Source organism: Apium graveolens, chromosome 3 (assembly GCF_009905375.1).
Source record: "Apium graveolens cultivar Ventura chromosome 3, ASM990537v1, whole genome shotgun sequence".
Lineage (NCBI taxonomy): Eukaryota > Viridiplantae > Streptophyta > Magnoliopsida > Apiales > Apiaceae > Apium > Apium graveolens.
In genome coordinates, this window is record NC_133649.1 from 190,637,136 (window position 1) to 190,654,257 (window position 17,122).

Here is a 17,122-nt window from a genome sequence, read left to right on the forward strand (position 1 = left end):
TACTGATGATTTCAAAACACAACTTCGAATCACTGCATTGAGTACTAAACATCTACAAGGTCTCCATTTAACTACTCATGCAGAGATACATAAAATTCAGGAAGAATTAATGAAGCAAGAACAAGTTCAGAAGATTGATAAGAAAAAATTCTTCTAACCTACCTTTGACAGAGTTGCTTATATTGAGAAGACTCAAGAGAAACAACAATCTCAGATTAATGATATTTTGAAGAATCAACCTTCTCAGCAATCTCAACTTGATGAAATCCAAGCCTCAGTGGAATTGCTTGTCTCTCTTCTCTTACCTGCTGATGCCAAAAAGGGGGAGAAAGTAATTAAGTCCAAATGCAAAACTGATAAGACACTGAAGGGGAAAGATGATGAAAAAGATGACCATGGAAACTCTGGAATGGGTGGAGGTCATAGTTAAGGTAGAGGTTTCTCATCAAGAAAAGCTAAAATCACAAGTCACAAGACAAGTTCTGATGTTGGAAAAAGAATTATTTCTGCTACTGGTAAAAGGATAAGTTCTGATGAACTTTTAGATCTTGATGAAGAAATGTCAAGACAGTTATTTCTTCAGGAAAATCCAGGAATGGACTTCGAGAGTCTAATGGAAGAAGAAGCCAGATTTAAATCAGAAAAAGTCAAATCTAAATCTGAAGCTTCTGGTAAAAAGAAACTTCCAAAACTCAAAGGCATTGTGATAAAAGAAAGGACAAATCCTGAAGCAACCATGGCTAAATCACAACTGCAGATAGATCCAAGATCCAAGGGCAAAGAGAAGGTTGGTGAACCTATCAAGGTTTATGTTCCTCATGTGAGTGAAGAAATTACAAATGAAGATGATGATCTTGTTCCGACTTCAAGAAAAGTTTTTAAGACAACCTCTGACATGGCTCAAGTTGTTCAGAGTCAAGAGATAGTAAGTTCTGATATTTCAAAGAAGCAAGTAACCTTTGAAGACTGCTGCAAGTGGTTTTGAAGCAAGAGTGGTTACTGGAAAGGAAGCAAGAGATAAAACTGGATTGGGAAGTGCTGATGAAAGAAGAATACAGAACACTACCAATGATCCAACTTCCTTAAGTGAACCAGGTATTGGAGCAACTCCTGAGAGATTGAATCAACTGGAATCTGTACAAATGGTTTACCATACCTACTTGAAAGAACACATCTTGTTGTACTTCATGACAGATGGTAGGGTTTATCATATAAGGGAAAATGCCATTCCACTGAAGTATTTTGAAGAACTGGAGCATGTATTATTCTTACTTCAAGTGAATGACAAAATAACAGAAAGTGCTGCAAACTATTTAAAGAATCAGATTCAGAGACAGAAAAGGCTTTATTCTGTTAAGTCTGACAACACATATCTTCCAAAGTACAGAGATCACAAGGGTGATATAGTTGAAATGAAGCCCAACACTGCAAAGATTATAACTACCTTTCTGGGTTACAGGGCTGTGGAATTCAATCTTGAGTCTGACAAGGCATATTTGATCAGACTAGATCAGGATATAAGAAAAGCTAGAATTAATGATCTCAGGGCTGCAATCTTTCAAATTGGTGAAGATACTGCAGAACTTAAAGATGCTAAAAGGAGGATGATTGATGAACTCAGATATGCTGAGAGATGTTTGTTGAAGAATTATCTCAGAACAACTCCTGACATCAGAGAGATCAGAAGATGAAGCCAAGTTAAGATCTACAACTGCTTAAATTCTGATATGAATACAGATTAAAGTTGTTATCAGAAGTTAAAAAATTGGTAAAGCTTTAAGGACTGTAAGTTGTAGTTATCTAGTCAAATTCTCATGCATTTGTACTTAATGTTTTTGACATCATCAAATATCTGTTAAACTTGTATATAATGCTAATTTACAAGTTGGGGGAGATTGTTAGATATATTTGATAATGTCATGACTAATGTGATTTATGTTTAGTTTTCAGGTCTTACTTAAACAGGATAAATCAGTACTTACTGGAAGTCAGGACTTAAGGATATCAGTACTTATATTATCAGGAGATAATCATCAGAAGATGGATATCAGAACTTAAGTACTGAAGGACGTTCAGATAAGGACAACAGCTGATTTATAGGAAGAGAAGATCGAGACAAACATAAGTAGAGATATGCATGAAAAAGGAATTCTATGAAGAATAGAATACTTGGAATAAAAGATATCTGATTGATATATTTTAGGAAGCAGAATTATATTCCATATCAATTAGCGATTATCTTGTCACTGTGTAATATATAAACACAGACATAGGGTTTACACTATAAGTGTTATCATATTCAAGAAGATTATTCATTGTAATCCTAGCAGCTCTCGTGATATTTGTTCATCACTGAGAGGTAACAGTTCCATACTGTAACAGAGTATATTGTTTCAATAAAGTTTGTTTTCTGTTATTTGAGTTATTAAAGTTCGATTTGATTGTACTATACACTGTATTCACCCCCTCTACAGTGTGTGTGTGACCTAACATGGCATAATTACAATGAATAAAGAAAGACTGGTTGCTAAAGGCTACTCTCAACAGGAGGGTATTAATTATGATGAAACATTTGCACCAGTTGCTACATTAGATGCCATAAGGATCTTTTTGGCTTATGCTACTCAGAAGAAGTTTAAAGTCTTTCAAATGGATGTGAAAAGTGCTTTTCTTAATGGAGAATTGGAAGAAGAGGTATATGTTGAGCAACCTCCAGGATTTGTAGATCCTAACTTTCCCAATCATTTCTACAGGCTTGACAAAGCACTTTATGGCCTTAAGCAAGTTTCAAGAGCATGGTATGAGACTTTAGCTCAATTCCTTCTGGAAAATGGATTTCACAGAGGCACAATTGACAAAACTTTATTCTGCCTCAACCATGGAAAGGACTTACTTTTGGTACAGATATATGTTGATGATATCATATTTGGTTTTACTAATTCCAAACTGTGTGAGAAGTTTGCAAAGCTAATGCAGTCAAGATATCAAATGAGTATGATGGGAGAACTCAGCTATTTTCTGGGCCTTCAAGTCAAGCAAATTGAAGAAGGAACTTTTATCTATCAATCCAAGTATACCAGAAATTTACTGAAGAAATTTGGAATGCAAGATTGTTCAACTGCATCCACTCCCATGGCCACTACAACCAAGTTAGATAAGGATACTGGTAAATCAGTAGATATTACTAACTACAGAGGTATGATTGGCTCCTTACTCTATCTAACTACAAGTAGACCTGATATCATGTATGCTACCTGTCTTTGTGCAAGATTTCAGGCTGATCCAAGAGAAACTCACTTATTAGATGTGAAAAGAATTTTCTAGTACCTTAAGGGTACATGTGATCTAGGATTGTGGTATCCTAGGGAATCAGATTTTAAGCTAATTGGTTACACAGATGCAGATTTTGCAGGATGCAAAATAGAAAGGAAAAGCACTAGTGGAAGCTGCCAATTTCTTGGAGGCAGATTGGTTTCTTGGTTTAGCAAGAAACAAAAGTCAATTTCCACATCAACTACAGAAGCAGAAATATTGTTGCAGGAAGCTGTTATGCACAGATTCTTTGGATGAAGAATCAGTTACTGGATTATGAGTTAAAATTTTCTAAAATCCCTATTTACTGTGATAACCAAAGTGCTATTGCTATGACAGGTAATCCAGTTCAACACTCAATGACAAAGCACATCAACATTAAGTACCATTTCATAAGAGAACATGTGGATGAAGGTACAGCGGAATTGCATTTTGTTTCAACGGATCAATAACTAGCAGATATCTCCACAAAACCACTATGTGAAGCTACTTTTATAAGATTGGTAAATGAACTTGGAATGGTTTCAGGTTCTTTCTCTAAATTTGCCTAGTTTTTGTTCTCATGCATCAGACTTTATGATCAGTGTTTACAGATTGTATTATCTATATGTAATCTGTGCTTAAGTTGAAAATTCATTAAATGCTGATTGTTATCTGATGTGGATTTATATACTCTGATAAGTGTTTTGAATGTTCTATGCCTATTCAATCCAATGAGGATAACTGTGCTAGATGCTGACCTAGTAGTCTTTAACATACTAGAAATCCCATGTTTGAATTAGTTGTTTATGTAGAAACTCATTAACACAAGCAGATTCTGATATTGAGCTTAGTCAAGTTTACTTTGCGTATCTTATTACTAAGTCACAAACTAGATTCTTGTTTCTTATCTGTCAAATTCTGATGTCAGTAAATCTTAAGAATGAACTAAGTGCTGATAAGCCTCACTTATCAAAAGAAAAGAAAAGAATAAAAGTCAGGTACTCCTTTGAGATCTAGAGTAAAAATGTGGAAGGGAAGACCCAAGTGCATTGCTGGTATTAAGTAATATGCATTAGAAAAGCAAAAAAAATTCTTGGTGACTTTTCACACTCTATGATTACTAGAGAAATACTCTGATAACAGCATAAATTCTGATAAGCAGTCGTGACTCACTTACACTGAGAAGCCACTGTAAAAAGGAATTTCAAAAGATGCATAAAATGAGCACAAACAGTTGAGGTGGATTCTTGCATAAATTTGTTCTATAGTAGACATCATGACTGATGACAGATTTTAAGCATTTTTTTGAGTTATGCCTTATTTCTAAGATGTACTGAAGTTGATCAGACTTTAATCTTTATCTGATATTTTGCTAAATGCACACACTTCCACTCCATATGATGAAAGTTACGTTATTTTTGACAAACAGTTAAGTATCATTTTCATAAATTCTGAGGACAAGTTCTGATGAAAGTTCTAATGAATAAACTCTGAAGAAAACAAGTCAGTATTTGTATGAAGAATTACAGAAAGAGATATTCACTTTTTGAGTACAGAAGCCATGTTCTGATGACTGTTAAAATCTGATATAAGTTAAGTTCTGATATTAAATCATGATGGAATCTTTGATGCTTACGTGGCATTTTTCTTTACTTGACTTATTTGTGGCAAAAATTGAAACAGTCATATTTAAATCAGAATAAATTTGGGTGAGATAAAAATAGTCATAATCATTATGGGTTAGTGGTTAACTTGTATGTCCAGAAAAACTGCATGTGCACGGTAATTATTGCTTATTTTACGTGCCCATTAACTCCTGCTCTAATCATTTATTGATTGTTCACACGGTGCCAGGGGTAAAGTGTATATCATGCTTCAAAAATATAATTGTTGAGTGGAGAGAGTATATATATGGGAGTTAACAGATTTTCTAATCTTTTACTTACTTTTCTATTTTTCATCTCTCTTATTCTATCTCTCTCTAATATTCTCTGAAGCGTTTTCTATCAGGACTTTTAACAAACACTTTGCAAACACTCTCTTTCTCACTTAATTTCTTACAGAGATGGCACCAAAAGACGTAATTTTCAATGGAACTAAGTTTGTTCCTAACAACTACTCCTCCATTCTTAGCAAGGCTGAAGCTCCATCGGAACTTCACTCCATTCAGGTTTTCTCGCTAATTCTGATATTGGGTATGCTTTAACCCAACCTGAAGTAATCTCTGGAACCCAATTGCTGGAGTTTTGGAGAAGTGGAGTATATGATGATGGTGGTGCTCAAGGGTCCCCAAGTATTATCTTTTCATCAGGGGAGGATGAGCATGTCATGACATTGGCCACGGTTTGACAAGCACTGCAGCTGCCTGAGAACTGCGTTTACTCTACTGTTGAGGAGCCAGTTCTTCAAAATATGATGGCCAGTCTAGGGTATGAAAAGACATTGGCTAAGATGGGTCAATTGAAGAGACCTTATATAAGGAGGGAATGGAATTTCTTCTTTGACTACATTACCAAGGCTTTTGCAAACAAATGTTCTAATTATCTACTGATAATAAGAAGGCTGTGTTAAGACCCCTCCGAATTCCTTTATCTGTCAAACAAGCCTTAATAACCAATGATCCAGTTAAATACACCGCACTATATCCTGATGTCCAACCATCAGAATCTCAACCATCAACACCTACCACCTCTACACAAACACATCAGACTTCTCAACCATCAGCACAAACAACCAGACCTTCATCTTCCAAACCTTCTAAGAGGACAAAGTCTGTTCCTCAATCTCCACAAAAGAGAAGGAAGATAATTCTCAGAGATGAGTTTGAGAGTGAAGAGGAAACAATTGAAACACGAGTTCATGCATCTGAACCTGTGATAATTAAAGCTGAGAATGTTACTTCTCAGAAAGAGAAAGCAGCTCAAAGTTCTGATACTTTGAAAAGGAATTGTGTAAATTCTGATGCTGCTGAAGCAAATCCTTCATTGGCAAGGAGATTGAAGAAAATAAAGGCTAGGAGGTATTTGGCTAAGGCTATATCAGAAGATACTGAAGAAGCTGAGGAAGGGGATCAGGAATCTCTGATCTCACAAGAACCAATTATCATTGAAGCCCTTCCAGCTCAAGCCAAAGACACTGCTAATGACACCAGATGATGCTACAGATGATGCTAAAGAACAAACTGATTCATAATTTGAATATACCTGAAGTTCTTTATTTGGAAGCTCCATCTACATCAAAGACACCAGCTCTGGAGATAAATTCTACTGATCAGAATTTAGATGATGTTATTCCTGAATCTCAAATTGCTTCACACACTATTGAGCTATCAGAACAGAATGAGTCTTCCTCAAGTTCTGATGACAGTATTTCTGTTGAGACTCCAGTACCTACTCTGGGCAAGGAAGAATTGGTGAAGAAATTTGTTGAAAAGGAAGCACCTATTCCTTGGGAGGATACTCACAGAGGTGTTGAGTGGACCAAGAAGTGGAATGAATCAGATTTTATTCCATGTTCTAAAGTTCTGACAGAGCATGTTGCAAAAGCTGATGAGTTGCTCAAAAATGCTAATTTCAAGACACGACTCAAGATCACATCTCTGTCTATAAAACATCTTCAAGGTCTACATACTTCTACTCATGAAAAGGTTGATACACTCAGAGAACAAGCTGATAAGTTCAATCTACAGATCAAGCTTGACAAGAACAGGTATATCAGACCTATTTCTGAAAAAGTTACAGCCATTGAGAAAACTCAAGAGAAGCAACAGGCCCAAATTGTTGAGGTTCTGGCTAATCAAGCTTCTCAGAAAGCTCAATTGGATGAAATCCAATCTTCAGTTGAAATTTTTCTTTCTCTCTTACTTCCGGATGATGCCAAAAGGGGGAGAAGGTAGTTAAGTCCAAATGCTCACCTACTCAAGAACTGAAGAAAAAGGATGATAAAAGTGATGACCAGGGAAACTCTGAAAAGAGCAGAGGTCAAAGAAAAGTTCAAGGAATATCTTCTATTCAGAACAAGTCAAGTTCTGATGATGTGAATGCTCAAAGACTGAAGTCAAGTGGTGATAAGCAAAGTCTGATGTCAAGTTCTGATATTCTGATTCAGTCAGGATCTGAAGACTCTCAGAGGTTTTGCAAACTCTGAAGTTAAAGGGGAAGCAGACTACTATTTATTACAAAGATCCTAAAATCTAGACACTTGACGAGGAGATAGCAAGAAGATTATTTCTGAAACACAATCCAAGAATGGATTTAGAAACTCTCAAGGAGGAAGAAGCTAGATTTACTGCCGAGAAGACAAATCCTAAGTCTAAAGCTTCTGATGTAAAGAAACCTCCAAGGTCTAAGGAAAAAGGCATTGCGATCAAGGAAAAGTTAAATTCTAAAACATCAAAGTTCAAGACTAGATCACAGACTGAGAGTGATCCCAAAGACAAAGGGAAATGAAAAATTTATGAACCAACCAAGTCACTGAACTTGAAAACTTTTCAAGATCTGATGACACCAGTGTGTAAAATGGTTCAAGTAAATGATGATAATCTTGTTGAAGATGAAACTGAGATAAATGAAGATTCTAAAACAATCTCTGACACTGCTCAAGTTGTTGTTCAGAAGAAAGGACAGGAAGGTACAGAAGAAACATCAAATTCTGATCAAGCTATCAAGACATCAACTACTGACAATTCTCAAGTTGATTTGGATAAAATAACAATTGCTGATAAGAAGAAGCTGTTATGGAAGAAAGCTACTCCAGTTGAACCAAAATCCAATCTCGTGATTAATCAACTCGCTACATTTGGGTAGAGAGCCAAACAACCTTGAGATAGAGCTGGATTAGGTTCTGACGAAGAGAAGATTCAAACAGGAGTAGAGGTTACTCTAAGAGATCCTTTCATATTGACAGATAAACCATATGAACAAATTAAATAAAGGCACCTTAAAAAGGTGTTGTCTGCTCAATTTGTGATAGATTCTCATGATAAGGAGAATCTAAAAGAGAAATTGATCTTATTTCTCAATAATGGAAGGACTTATAGATTAGCTGATACTGATGTACTAAAGAAGTCTATCAGAGAACTTCAACATATTCACTATCTTCTGGAAGTAAAATCTGATGTTACAAGAAGATGGTCAGAATACATTTTGAAGGCTATAAGAGATCTATTAAGAATCTCTGGTACAAAGACTTCTCATTACAGTCCAATGATTACTGAATGTAATGGAAGAGAAATTCCTATACTGAAGAATTCTGCTAAGGTGGAAGTTATTCTGAAAGGAAGATGCTTATGTTATAATGAAAACTCTTCTCATCCTAAGGTTGTCTGACTTGGTGATGGACTTGAAAGAACATCCATTCAAGCTCTCAGAATAGCCATTTATCAAATTGGTGATAGTAAAGAAGAAGAACTGATGCAGGTCAAAGCACAGTTAGCTGAAGTTCTGAAGAAAGCTGAAGATAATCTGATAAATGATTTTGTTAAGAATCATTATGGATTCAGATTGATTCAGTGATATTGGTAAAGCTAGATGTTTTGTAAGTTGTAATTAATAGTCTTGTTAAATTCTTATTGCATTTAAACTTAAATGTTTTTCATATCATCAAATCTATTAACTTGTACATTCTTGCATAATTTACAACTTGGGGGAGATTGTTGGATATATTTGAGATGTCATGTCTAATATGTTTCATGTTTAGTTTCTAGATCTTAACTAACAGGAAATATCAGTTCTTACTGGAATCAGGACTTACTGGAAGTCAGGACTTAAGGATATCAGGACTTAGATTATCAGAACATAATATCAGAATATGGATATCAGAACTTAAGTACTGGAGGACTACCAGTAAAGGAAAGAAGCTGATTTACAGGAAAGAAGATCAAGACTAATACAAAAAGAAGATATGCATGGAAAGAGTTGGAGGACTAGAAGAATTATATAAGATATCTGATTGATATATTTTAGGAGACAGAATTATATTCCATATGAATTATAAGCTATCTTGTAACTGTGTGTCTATATAAACACATACATAGGTTTACTCTATAAGAGTTACGATCATCGAGAAGATCATACATTGTAACCTAGCAGCTCTCATGATATTTGTTCATCACTGAGAGAGAACAGTTCCATTGTAACATAATTTATTATATTGAATACATCTGTTTTCTGTTACTTGTGCTTTAAATCGATTTGATTGTATTTTACACTGTATTCAACCCCCTTCTACAGTGTTGTGTGACCTAACAAGTGGTATCAGAGCTTCTCTATTAACACACATACAGTAAAGATCCAAAACAATCATGTCTGAAGAAGCATAAAATCTAACCAAGCCCGCCAAAACTGAAGAAACTCCAAAGACTCAAACCCATAGTCGATATGAGACTATCAGGGTTCCCATGCCGAGACCTTCTGAGTATCCCATATGGAAAGTGAAGATGGTTATGTTTCTGGAAGCTATAGATCCAGAATACCTTGACAGAATTTATAAAGGACCGCATAAGCCAACCAAGTTCTTTGTTGTAGTTGCAGATCAGCCAACAAAGATCATACCAAAGGAGAAAAGTGAATACACAGTTGAAGATATCTCATCTATTGCCAATGATGCAAAGGTAAGGCATTTGCTGCATAGTGCCATTGATAATGTCATGTCAAATAGGGTAATTCAATGCAAGACTGCAAAGGAGACATGGGATGCTTTGGAGACAAGGTGTCAGGGAACTGATGCAATCAAGAAAAATAGGAGGACTATACTCACTCAAGAGTATGAGCACTTTGACTCAAAAAGTGATGAGTCATTAACTTACTTATATGACATGTTTGTCAAACTCTTGAATGATCTGTCACTGGTGGACATGAATATGACATTGAAGATTCAAATCTAAAATTCCTTTTAGCTCTTCCTGAAAGTTGGGATTTTAAAGCTACTATTATAAGAGACAACTATGCTCTTGATGAAACTACTCTTGTTGAAATTTATGGAATGCTCAAGACTTATGAACTTGAGATGGATCAAAGAAGCAAGAGACATGGGAGAAAGTCAAGGACAGTTGCTCTTAATGCTGAGGAGGAATCCCCCAAAGTGGTTGTCTCAAAGAAAGGAAAAGGAAAGGCTCTCATCATAAAGTCTAATTCAGAATCATCAGGTTCTGATGATGATGACTTAGAAACTGAAAGTCTACCTGAAATAGATGCTGATGAAGAGATGATGAAGCTGTGTGCTCTTATGGTGAAGGGTATCAAAAAGATAGCCTACAGGAAATTCAGAAGGGGAAAGAAGTTTTCCAGGAAAGGTAGAAGTTCTGATAAGAAGGGCTTCAGAAAATCTCCAAGAGCATGGTATGAAACTCTGGCACAATTTCTTCTGGAAAGTGAATTTACTAGAGGCACAATTGATAAAACTCTGTTCTATATCAACCAAGGAAAGGACTTACTTTTAGTCCAAATTTATGTTGATGATATCATTTTTGGTTCTACAAATGCCAAACTCTGTGAAAAGTTTTCAAAGCTAATGCAGTCAAGATATCAAATGAGTATGATGGGAGAACTTAGCTATTTTCTAGGACTTCAAGTCAAGCAAACTGAAGAAAGTACTTTCATAAATTAATCCAAGTACACCAGAAATTTACTCAAGAAATTTGGAATGCAAGATAGTTCAACTGCATCCACTCTCATGGCCACTGCCACCAAGTTAGATAAAGATACTGGAGCATCAGTAGATATTACTAACTACAGAGGTATGATTGGCTCTTTACTCTATTTAATTGTAAGTAGACCAGATATCATGTATGCTACCTGTCTTTGTGAAAGATTTCAGGCTGATCCAAGAGAACCTCATCTAATAGCTGTTTAAATAATTTTCAAGTACCTCAAGGGTACAGCTGATCTAGGATTGTGGTATCCTAGGGAATCAGATTTTAAGCTAATAGGTTACTAAGATGCAGATTTTGCAGGATGCAAAATAGATAGGAAAAACACTAGTGGAAGCTGCCAATTTCTTGGAGATTGGTTTCTTCGTTTAGCAAGAAACATAAATCAATTTCCACTTCAACTGCAGAAGTAGAATATATTGCTGCAGGAAGCTGTTGTGCACAGATTCTTTGGATGAAGAATCAGTTACTGGACTATGGGTTAGAATTTTCTAAAATACCTATTTACTGTGATAATCAAAGTGCTATTGCTATGACAGGAAATCCAGGTCAACACTCAATGACAAAGCACATCAGCATTAGGTACCATTTCATAAGGAACATGTGATTGAAGGTACAGTGGAATTGCATTTTGTTCCAACAGATCAACAACTAGCAGATATCTTCACAAAACCACTATGTGAAGCTATTTTTACAAGACTGGTAAATGAACTTGGAATGGTTTCAGGTTCTTTCTCAAAATCTGTTTAGTTTTTGTTCTCATACATCAGAGTTTATGATCAGTGTTTACAAATTTTCTTATCTCTATGTAATATGTGCCTAAATTGTAACATATTAAACACTGCTTATTATCTGATTTGATTCTATAAACTCTGAAAGTGTTTTGAATGTTTTATGACTATTCAATCCAATGAGGATTATCTTGTTAGATGCTAACTTAGTAGTCTTGAACAAACTATGTATCCCATGTTTGAATTAGTTATTTATGTGGAAATCAATAACACAAGCAAATTCCGATTTTGATCTTAGTCAAATTTACTTCCTGTATCTTATTACTAAGTCACCAACTAGATTATTGCTTCTTCTCTGTCAAATTCTAATGTCAGTAAATCTTAAGGATGAACTACATGCTTGATAAGCCTCACTTATCTGAAGAAAATAAAAGAAAAGAAAAATTGAAATAAGGTACTCCTTTGAGATCTAGAGTAAATATGTGAAAGGGAAGATCTAAGTGCATTGCTGGTATTAAGTAATATGCATTAGAAAAGCAAATTAATTTTACTTGGTGACTTTTCATATTCTCTAATTACTGGAGAAATATTCTGATAACGGCATAAATTATGATGACAGTTGTAACTCATTTACACTGAGAAGCCATTGTCAAACGAATTTCAAAAGATGCATAAAATAAGCACAAACAGTTGAGGTGGATTCTTGCATAACTTTATTCTATAGTAGACTTCACAATTCAAGACATATTTTAAGCATTTTTCTTAGTTATGCCTTATTTCTAAGATAAACTGAAGTTTATCAGACTTTAATCTTTATCTGATCATTTTCAGATGCACACACTATTACTCCATATGAATGATGAAACTTACTGTGGTGATTAAGTTGTTTCTGATAAATAGTTAAGTATTATTTGCACAGGTTCTGAGGACATGTTCTGATTATGTTCTGATGATTAAACTCTGAAGAAACCAGCCAGTATTGGTGTGAAGAAACACAGAAATAGTCATTTACTTTTTGAGTACAGAAGCCATGTTCTGATGACCCTTAAATTCTGATAATAGTCAAGTTCTGATACAAACTCTGATGCTTATGTGTCACATTTTAATTGGTTGATTCATTATTAGTTTTTACTGTAACGGTCATTTTATCAGAAAATAATTAAGTGAGATAAAAATAGTGATAATCATTTGGTTAATGGGTTATGTGTTTGTTTTGGTAACTGCATGTGAGAAATAATTACTGCACGTATACCATGCCCACTAATAATGTTTTGACTGTTTACATGCTGCCAAGTGCCAAATGTCGGTTCTGCTTCAAAAATTAGCCATTGTAATTAGTGGAGTGAATATATATACGAGAGATAAAAGATTTTACAATCTTTTACCTACTTTCTTACTCTTTTCTAATCTCTCTTATTTTCTCTCACTCTCTATTATTCTCTGAAGCTATTTTCTCACAGGCATTTTATCAAACATTCTATACACACACAATTTTTCACTTAATTTTCACTGAAATGGCACCTAAGGATCTTATCAATGATGGATCCAAGTTTGTCCCCAACAACTATATGGCTATTCTCAACAAGGACGAGGGTCCTTCAGAACTTCACTTCATTCAAGATTTTCTCGCTCGAAGTGAAATTGGGTATGCTCTGACCCAACCACAGACTCTCTCAGGAAAGCAAATTCTGGAGTTTTGGAGGTCTGGAGTGTATGATGATGGTGGTGAAGATGGGTCCCCAAGCATCATTTTTACAACAGGGGAAGATGAGCACTTGGTAACCTTGTCAACTGTTCGACAAGCATTGCATCTTCCAGAAAACTGTACTTATAGTTCACAAGTTGGGGAGTCGGTTCTTCAAAACATGATGGCAAATCTTGGCTATGAGAAGTCTTTGTCCAAGCTGGGATAATTGAAGAGGCCCTACATCAGGAGGGAGTGGAGCTTCTTTTTCGATTGTATTACCAAAGCCTTTGCCAATAAATGCTCCAATTTTGATGTTATACCAATCTTGAGTCAGCAAATCGGGTATGCTCTTCTTAATCAAACTCATTTTGATTATGCTAGTGCTGTGCTAGGGTTTATTGGGGATATGATGAAAGAGGACCCAAATATTGTTTATTTTGCTAGGTTCTGTCAGCTTATTTACAGTTTTTGTTGTTTTGGTAAGCCCCAAGCCTTTAGTGAGTTAATCGAACCCTTTAAACTTCACAAAAGGGTTTTCACAGACTTATTATCTGCTGATAATAAGAAGGCTGTACTAAGACCCCTCCAAATTCTCCATTCTGTCAAACAATTCTTAGTAAATTCTGATCCCCACACATACACAACCATATAGCCTGATGTTGCCCCTACACACCCTAATACTTCTCAACCTCCACCAACCCAGCCTTCCAATACTCAAACACAGCCTACTATCAGAACCTACTATCAACCAGAACAATCCTCTCAACCACAACCATCAGCACCTACCATCAGATCCTCACCTCTCAAATCCAAACCCAAACCAACTTCTGGTACTTCACAAAAGGTGCCAGTTGTAAAATCTGACACATCCTCTAGGCCCAAAACCAAAAGAACTATCTCTGTGCCTAAATCTCCACCAAGGAGAAGAAGAAGGATGATTCTGAGAGATGAATCTGATGAGGATGAACAAGTCCAGGTTCCTGCATCAGAACCTGTGATATTAGAAGCTGAAGAGTCAACTCTTCAGAAGGAGAATGAAGCTGAGGGTTCTTGGATTTTGAAAAGAAAAAGATCTTCAAATTCTGATACAGATCATGTCACTCCTCCATCTAGAAAATCAAGGAAGACTAGAGCAGGTGTGCATATTGCATAAATTCAATTTGAGGATGCTGAAGATGTTGAGGAAGGGGATCAGGAATCTCTGATCTCATTAAAACCTACAGTCATTGAAGCTTTGACAACTCCACCTCAACCTGAAGACACTGTTCCTAACACAGTGATCACACCTCCTATCTCTCCATTCAAAGAAACTGCCTCAGTTGGAGATTCAGGGTTAAGTCCTGAAACTAATATTCATAGGTTGAATATTCCAACTATTTTGTATCTGGAAGCACCACCAGCAAATGAGTCAACTCCACCTGTTTCTCCAATACTAAATGCTGAAATTCCTACTACACCAATTCTAGATTTGGAACCTGAAGATCAAAATTTGAAAAGAGAAGCTCCATAATCTCCTTCAGTTATACACACTCTGGTGTTATCCGAAGATGATGAGATTTTATCAAATTCTGGAGACAGTGCTCCAGCAAGTGCTTCAGTAAATGCTCCAATTCTTGGCAAGAAGGCCCTGCTTAAATTTAATGTAGAAGATGCTCATGTTCCATGGGATGAAACCTTTAGAGGAGTTGAATGGACAAACAAGTGTTCTGTCAGAACATGTTTCAAAAGCTGATGAGTTGCTGATAAATTCTGACTTCAAAACACAACTTAAAGTCACTGCTCTCAGTACTAAAAATATTCAAGGTCTACATTCCAAGACTCATGAAAAGGTTGATAAACTTCAGGAAGCAGCTGATAAGCTAAACCTGATGCTCATACTAGACAAGAATAGGTTTATCATACCAATTCAAGAAAAAGTGGAAGCTATTGAGCAAGTTCAAATCAAGCATCAGGCCCAACTAGATGAGGTATTGCAGAATCAAGTCTCTCAACAAACACAACTCAATGAAATCCAATCTTCAGCGGAACTCCTTCTTTCTCTACTCCTGACAGATGATGCCAAAAAGGGGGAGAAGGTAGTTAAGTCCAAATGCTCACCAATCAAGACACTGAAGAAAAAGGATGATCATGGTGATGACCAGGGAAACTCTGATAAGAGTAGCTGTCACAGTCAAGGAGAATAATTGAGCAGGATTTCTTCTCAATAGACAGGTTCTCATCAGAGATTGTCTGGTTCTACTCAAAGGAGGAATAAGGAAGGAAAGAAGCCTACAAATTAGGATGTTCCCTTGTTGATCACAAATTCTTATGATCAAGTTCTGACAACTACTTCTGATGTAATGATTGAAGCCGGAAGCCAAGATTCACAGAAGTTTTTGCAGACTCTGAAATACAAGGGAAAGAAAGTAATATTCTTTTAAAAGGATCCCAAAATTCAAACTATTGATGAAGAACTGGCTAATATACTATTCCTTAAGGATAATCCAAGAGTGGATTTAGAGGAATTAAGAGAAGAAGAAGCTAAATTTGCTGATGAGAAGAGCAAACCAAAGTCAAAAGCTTCTGATACTAAAAAGTCACCCAGGCTAAAAGAAAAGGGGATTGTGATAAAAGAAAGATCTGCCACAGAGATTCCTAGATCAGAGACTAGATCTCAAACTATTACTGATCCCAAAGACAAGGGAAAAGGAAAAGTTAGGGAGACATTCAAGAAGCAGAAAATGAAGATTCCTCAAATTCTAATGGATCATGTGTGCAAGATGGTTCAAGTCTTTGATGATACTGCTGTAGAGGATGAAACTGTTGAAACTCTGAAAAGAAGAAAGATGACGGAAAAATCTAATACAACCTCTGACATAGCCTAAGTTGTTCAGAGTGAAGAAGTTCAGAACTTGACAAATCCTGAAGAAATTTCAGAACAGCAAGCTATTGAAGAATCTGCAAATCATGAACAAGTCATCAAGACATCAACCTCTGATAGAGCTCAATTTGATTTGGGCAAGATGACAATTGCTGAGAAAAAGAAGCTGCTATGGAACAAATCTACTCCAGTGGAACCTAAGACCAATTTAATGTTGAATCAACTTGCAACATTTGGGTTAAAAGCCAAGCAAGCTAGAGACAAGTCTGGATTAGGTTCTGACAAATAAAAGATACAAACAGGAGTAGAAGTTACTCTCAGAGATCCTTTTATTTTGAAAGACAAACCATATGAAGAAATCAAACAAAAGCACCTTGACAACGTGCTGTCTGCTCAAATTGTCATGGATACTCATGATGAATCAGAAGTTAAAGAAAAATTGATCATGTTTCTCAATGATGGCAGAACTTACAGACTAGCAGATTCTGATGTGCTAAATAAGTCTGTCAAAGAGCTTCAACATATTCACTACCTTCTGGAAGTAAAATATGATGTTACAAGAAGGTGGTCAGATTACATTTTGAAGGCTATAAGAGATCTTCTCAAAATTTCTGGGTCAAAAGCTTCTGAATACATTCCAAAAATCACTGAGGATGATGGAAGAGAAATTCCTATGAGGAAGAATTCTGCTAAGGTAGAAGTAATTCTGAAAGGAAGATGCTTATGCTACAATGAAGACTCTTCACATCCCAGAGTTATCAGACTTGGAGATGGGCTTGAAAGAACATCAATTCCAGCACTCAGAGCAGCCATCTATCATATTGGTGATAATGAAGATGAAGAACTGATGCAAGTCAAAGCACAGTTAGTTAAAGTTCTGAGAAATGCTGAGGACAAGCTGG